We start from the raw sequence: 7,626 nt of genomic DNA on the forward strand, positions 1-7,626 counted from the left end.
AACAAATGTACAGGGTGCAATATGAAGACTTTGGTTTGGTTCATAACAGGGTTGTGATGCATGTAAGATGTCCAGGGGAAGATATCCAGTAGATGGTTGACCATGTGGGTCTGGAGCTCAGAGAAGTGTGCAGAGCTATAGATAGAACATTGAAAGTCTTCAGAATAATAATGGTAATTGAAGTTAGAGGAGTAGATGTGATTTCCCAGGTATAATTTGTACTATTAACAAAGGCCAGAAAATACGATGCATCAACATGAAGGAGAGATTCCCTGACAGTGGAATTTGATGTAGAATGTATGAACTTTTGAAGCTTGTTGCAGATAGACAAAAATAAATAAATAAATAAATAAATAAAGAAACAAGAAACTTAACATTTTCCCCTGTGAGGCAAATCTTCTCTGGGTTCCCCCAGCATGAATGTCTTCCCCCCAAACCTATGCTTAACCAGTGGTCTCTAGCTCAGACTATGGCTCCATCATGAACACAACTTTTTGCAAATCATGCAAATCAAAAAGCTGGGGGTCATCTTTGACTTTTCCATCTCCCTCACCTATCATATCCAATCTATTATCAAGGTCTGTTGGCTCTTTTTCCAAAATTCTGAACTTGACCACTTGCCCTCATCTCCATTTCCCTTGTCTAAGCTACCATTACTTTTTTTTTCCCATAAGACTAAAATAGCCTCCTTCTTGGTCTTACTTATAGTTGGTTCTTACAGTCAGCCCTTACAATCAGTTCTCAACCGAGGATCCAGAATGGTCATGTTAAAACAAAAGTTAGTTCATATTGCTGCTCTGCTCACAACTGCCCCATGGCTCCCACTCACACCCAGGATTTATAATTCTGTTAAAGTTGCCCAGCACACAGAAGACCCTAAATAGCCAAAGCAATCTTGAGAAAGAAGAATGGAACTGGAGGAATCAACCTGCTTGAGTTCAGACTACACTACAAAGCTATAATTAGCAAGGCAGTATGGTACCGGCACAAAGGCAGAAATATAGATCAACCCAACAAAATAGAAAGTCCAGAGATAAATCCACACACCTATGGACACCTCATCTTTGACAAAGGAGGCAGAAATATACAATGGGTAAAAGATAGTCCCTTCAACAAGTGGTGCTGGGAAAACTGGCCAGCTACATGTAAAAGAATGAAATTAGAACACTTTCTAACACCATACACAAAAATAAACTCAAAATGGATTAAAGACTTAAATGTAAGACCAGAAACTATAAAACTATTAGAGGAAAACATAAGGAGAACACTCTCTGACATAAATCACAGCAAGATCCTCTATGACCCATCTCCCAGAGTAATGGAAATAAAAACAAAAATAACAAATAGGATCCAATTAAACTTAAAAGCTTTAGCACAGTGAAGGAAACTCTAAGGAAGGTGAAAAGGCAATCCTCAGAATGGGAGAAAATACTAGCAAATGAAACGACTGACAAAGGATTAATCTCCAAAATATACAGCAGCCCATGAAGTTTGATACTAGAAAAACAAACAACCCAATAAAAAAATGGCCAAAAGACCTAAACAGACTTTTCTCCAAAGAAGATATACAGATGGCTAATAAACACATGGAAAGATGCTCAATATCACTCATTAGTAGAGAAATGCAAATCAAAACCACAGTAAAGAATCATCTCATGCCTGTCAGAATGGACATCATCAAAATGTCTACAAACAGGGAGGCACAAATCTGCGGATTCCAGCTGGGCTGGGCTTGCTAAGGTAGAGGTATAATCGAGAGGAGGCCTTCACTATCGGTCCAGATGGGGGATGTCAAAGAACAGTGTCTTCAGCCTGCTTCCAGAAGGTGGACTTGGATGAGTACAATGAGAAGAAGTTCCAAGATGAGGAAGACAGGGATAATGGGCAGGCCAAGCCCAATCAGGACAAGGTAGATTCCTTCCTGCAGCAAAGAAAAATGACAGCAGCCCCACAGGCATTTCTGAAACCCACCCACCGCCCTCCCCCCCCTCCTCCGCCCCACACACACATCAACACCAAGAGTCAGGCAGTGAAGGATCCAGCAGGCAACATTGTCTTGAAGGTGCTCCTCTCATTTAGAGCTAATGATATTGAAAAGGCAGTCCAATCCTTGGATAAGAATGGTATGGATCTCCTAATGAAATATATTTATATAGGCTTTGAAAGCCCCCCCTGACAATAGCAGTCTGTGTTATTGCAGTGGCATGAAAAGGAGTGGGATACATTGTGTGAGTCTTGACTGCAAGGAAACCGTGTATTCGGGCGGGAACTGGATTTCCCCCATGGTGTGGGAGTTGCTGGTGGAAAGACCAAAACAAGCAAATGGCACCGCTGCTATTCGAGTAGCATCCGTTTCTCTCATCTTTGCCTTCCTGCTTCCTTTTCATATCTATAAAGAAGAAAATTACATATTAGTTTTCCTTTAATGAAAATTGGTATAAAATAGAGGAAATGTTTCAACAAAAATGAATCACAATCTCAGAATGATTTCAGTGATGGGTATACCAGTCTGTAAATAGCATAATTTGCATTCAACTTTAATTGTGCAATTGCTAACTTCTATTGGCCTGCGTGGGGTTTTTTTGTTTGTTGTTTGTTTGGGGGAGTTTTGTTTGTTTGTTTGTTTTTGACTAATGGTGAGAAATTCGATCAGAATTGGAGGGCAGCTTCTTAACTCATTGCTAGCCAGGAAAAGATCTTTATCAAAAAAAAAAAAAAGTTTGAGAGACTGGCAGCTATTAACATTGCAAAACTGGACCAAACTTTCCTTATTTAAACGAAATGTGTTTCTGGAACAAATGGTGGCTGAAAACCACAACCAAGTCCATCTCTGTTTCTGCCTGCCTCCAGATTATGTGAGCTTTAAGTATGCTTCTTCCTCTCAACAACAGTAATCATGGCTTCTTGATTTCTCTGTGGTCACCTAGGGTACAGAGCAAGGATTCTTGCTGTACACAAATGTATCTATAAAATGCTAGAACTTGTCTTGCATAAGGATAAATTTGTTTTTGAATAATATGACCTATTTTGGGAAACTACTCCAAATCAGGAAAGATGTAGAAACTATGATGTAGTTCAAACTCTGGACAGCCTATGAATGAAGAAATATTTTCTTTAGAATTGCAGTAGCTGCCTTTGACTTCATGAGGTATATAACTTGTATTTAGTATATTCTATAAATGCCTTCTTTATCAAGCCCATCTTTGCATGACATTTTCCCTTGGTATCTCTAATTTTCTTGGAGAGATCTCTAGTCTTTCCCATTCTACTGTTTTCCTCTATTGCTTTGCATTGATCACTGAGGAAGGCTGTCTTATCTCTCCTTGCTATTCTTTGGAACTCTGCATTCAAATGGGTATATCTTTCCTTTTCTCCCTTGCGTTTAACTTCCCTTCTTTTCACAGCTATTTGTAAGGCCACCTCAGACAGCCATTTTGCTTTTTTCCATTACTTTTTCTTGAGGATGGTCTTGATTCTGGTCTCCTGTAAAATGTCACGAACCTCCATCCATAGTTCATCAGGCACTCTGTCTATCAGATCTAGTCCCTTAAATCTATTTTTCACTTTCACTGTATAGTCAAAAGGGAATTGATTTAGGTCATATCTGAATGGTCTAGAGGTTCTCTCCACTTTCTTCAATTTCAGTCTCAATTTGGCAATAAGGAGTTCATTATCTGAGCCACAGTCAGCTCCTGATCTTGTTTTTTTCTGAATGTATAGAGCTTGACAAAGGACAGAAATAGTAGGGATCTAACAGAAGCAGAAGATATTAAGAAGAGGTGGCAAGAATACATAGAAGAACTGAACAAAAAAGATCTTCATGATGCAGAATATCACGATGGTGTGATCACTCTCCTATAGCCAGACATCCTGAAATGTGAAGTCAAGTGGGCCTTAGGAAGCATCACTATGAACAAAGCTAGTGGAAGTGATGCAATTCCAGTTGAGCTACTTTAAATCCTCAAAGATGATGCTGTGAAAGTGCTGCACTCAATATGCCAGCAAATTTGGAAACCTCAGCAGTGGCCACAGGACTGAAAAACCATCAGTTTTCATTCCAATCCCAAGAAAGGCAATGCCAAAGAATGCTCAAACTACCACACAATTGCACTCATCTCACACACTAGTAAAGTAATGCTTAAAAATCTTCAAGCCAGGCTTCAGCGATATGTGAACCATGAACTCCCAGATGTTCAAGCTGGTTTTAGAAAAGGCAGAGGAACCAGAGATCAAATTGCCAACATCCACTGGATCATGGAAAAAGCAAAAGAGTTCCAGAAAAACATCTATTTCTGCTTTATTGACTAGGCCAAAACCTTTGACTGTGTGGATCACAATAAACTGTGGAAAATTCTGAAAGAGATGAGGATACCAGACCACCTGACCTGCCTCTTGAGAAACATATATGCAGGTCAGGAAGCAACAGTTAGAACTGGACATGGAACAACAGACTGGCTCCAAATAGGACAAGGAGTACGTCAAGGCTGTATATTGTCACCCTGCTTATTTAATTTATATGTTTAAAATCATGAGAACTGCAGGGCTAGATAAAGCATAAGCTGGAATCAAGATTGCCAGGAGAAATATCAATAACCTCAGATATGCAGATGATACCACCCTTATGGAAGAAAGTGAAGAAGAACTAAAGAGCCTCTTGATGAAAGCGAAAGAGTAGAGTGAAAAAGTTGGCTTAAAGCTCAACCTTCAGAAAACTAAGATCATGGCATCCAGTCCCATCACTTCATGGGAAATAGATGGGGAAACAGTGGACAGTGTCAGACTTTATTTTTCTGGGCTCCAAAATCACTGCAGATGGTGATTGCAGCCATGAAATTGAAAGACATTTACTCCTTGTAAGGAAAGTTATGACCAACCTAGACAGCATATGCAAAAGCAGAGACATTACTTTGTCAACAAAGGTCTGTCTAGTCAAGGCTATGGTTTTTCCATTGGCCATGTATGGATGTGAGAGTTGGACTACAAATAAACTGAGTGCTACAAAGACAGAAATATAGACCAATGGAACAAAATAAAAACCCAGAGATAAATCCACACACCCATGGACAACTTATCTTTGATAAAGGAGGCAAGAATATAAAATGGAGAAAAGACAATCTCTTTAACAAGTGGTGCTGGGAAAACTGGTCAACCACTTGTAAAAGAATGAAACTAGAACACTTTCTAACACCATTCACAAAAATAAACTCAAAATAAATTAAAGATCTAAACGTAAGACCAGAAACTATAAATCTCTTAGAGGAGAACATAGGCAAAACACTCTCCGACATAAATAACAGCAGGATCCTCTATGATCCACCTCCCAGAATATTGGAAATAAAAGCAAAAATAATCAAATAGGACCTATTTAAAATTAAAAGCTTTTAATTTTAATTAGATCCCATTTGTTTATTTTTGCTTTTATTTCCAGAATTCTGGGAGGTGGATCATAGAGGATCCTGCTGTGATTTATTTCTGAGAGTGTTTTGCCTATATTCTCCTCTAGGAGTTTTATAGTTTCTGATCTTACATTTAGATCTTTAATCCATTTTGAGTTTATTTTTGTGTACGGTGTTAGAAAGTGATCTAGTTTCATTCTTTTACAAGTGGTTGACCAGTTTTCCCAGCACCACTTGTTAAAGAGATTGTCTTTACTCCATTGTATATTCTTGCCTCCTTTGTCAAAGATAAGGTGTCCATATGTGTGTGGATTTATCTCTGGGCTTTCTATTTTGTTCCATTGATCTATGTGTCTGTGTTTGTGCCAGTACCATACTGTCTTGATGACTGTGGCTTTGTAGTAGAGCCTGAAGTCAGGCAAGTTGATTCCTTCAGTTCCATTCTTCTTTCTCAAGATTGCTTTGGCTATTCGACGTTTTTTGTATTTCCATACAAATCTTGAAATTATTTGTTCTAGTTCTGTGAAAAATGTGGCTGGTAGCTTGACAGGGATTGCATTGAATTTGTAAATTGCTTTGGGTAGTATACTCATTTTCACTATATTGATTCTTCCAATCCATGAACATGGTATATTTCTCCATCTATTAGTGTCCTCTTTTATTTCTTTCACCAGTGTTTTATAGTTTTCTATATATAGGTCTTTAGTTTCTTTAGGTAGATATATTCCTAAGTATTTTATTCTTTTCGTTGCAATGGTGAATGGAATTGTTTCCTTAATTTCTTTTTCTACTTTCTCATTATTCGTGTATAGGAATGCAAGGGATTTCTGTGTGTTGATTTTATATCCTGCAACTTTACTATATTCATTGATGAGCTCTAGTAATTTTCTGGTGGAGTCTTTAGGGTTTTCCATGTAGAGGATCATGTCATCTGCAAACAGTGAGAGTTTTACTTCTTCTTTTCCAATTTGGATTCCTTTTATTTCTTTTTCTGTTCTGATTGCTGTGGCCAAAACTTCCAGAACTATGTTGAATAGTAGCGGTGAAAGTGGACACTCTTGTCTTGTTCCTGACTTTAGGGGAAATGCTTCTGCACAACAAAGGAAAATATAAGCAAGGTGAAAAGACAGCCTTCTGAATGGGAGAAAATAATAGCAAATGAAGCAACTGACAAACAACTAATCTCAAAAATATACAAGCAACTTCTGCAGCTCAATTCCAGAAAAATAAACGACCCAATCAAAAAATGGGCCAAAGAACTAAATAGACATTTCTCCAAAGAAGACATACGGATGGCTAACAAACACATGAAAAGATGCTCAACATCACTCATTATTAGAGAAATGCAAATCAAAACCACAATGAGGTACCACTTCACACCAGTCAGAATGGCTGCAATCCAAAAATCTGCAAGCAATAAATGCTGGAGAGGCTGTGGAGAAAAGGGAACCCTCCTACACTGTTGGTGGGAATGCAAACTAGTACAGCCACTATGGAGAACAGTGTGGAGATTCCTTAAAAAATTGCAAATAGAACTACCTTATGACCCAGCAATCCCACTGCTGGGCATACACACCGAGGAAACCAGGATTGAAAGAGACACATGTACCCCAATGTTCATCGCAGCACTGTTTATAATAGCCAGGACATGGAAACAACCTAGATGTCCATCAGCAGAAGAATGGATAAGAAAGCTGTGGTACATATACACAATGGAGTATTACTCAGCTGTTAAAAAGAATTCATTTGAATCAGTTCTGATGAGATGGATAAAACTGGAGCCAATTATACAGAGTGAAGTAAGCCAGAAAGAAAAACACCAATACAGTATACTAACACATATATATGGAATTTAGGAAGATGGCAATGACTACCCTGTATGCAAGACAGGAAAAAAGACACAGATGTGTATAACGGACTTTTGGACTCAGAGGGAGAGGGAGAGGGTGGGATGATTTGGGATAATGGGAATTCTAACATGTAAACTATCATGTAAGAATTGAATCGCCAGTCCATGTCTGACATAGGGTGCAGCATGCTTGGGGCTGGTGCATGGGGATGACCCAGAGAGATGTTGTGGGGAGGGAGGTGGGAGGGGGGGTCATGTTTGGGAACGCATGTAAGAATTAAAGATTTTAAAATTTAAAAAAAATAGACCTAAATAAAATAAAAATAAAATAAAATAAAATATTTTAAAAAAATTAAATTAAAAGCTTCTGCACAACAAAAG

General features: G+C 38.4%; 1 pseudogene; it reads left to right on the plus strand.

The window, feature by feature from the left end:
* LOC138930709 (actin-related protein 2/3 complex subunit 5 pseudogene) overlaps positions 1-2,346 on the plus strand; it is a 74,978-nt pseudogene extending 72,632 nt beyond the window's left edge.
* The last annotated feature ends 5,280 nt before the right edge of the window (positions 2,347-7,626 follow it).

This window comes from Ovis canadensis, chromosome X (genome assembly GCF_042477335.2).
Source record: "Ovis canadensis isolate MfBH-ARS-UI-01 breed Bighorn chromosome X, ARS-UI_OviCan_v2, whole genome shotgun sequence".
Taxonomy (NCBI): domain Eukaryota; kingdom Metazoa; phylum Chordata; class Mammalia; order Artiodactyla; family Bovidae; genus Ovis; species Ovis canadensis.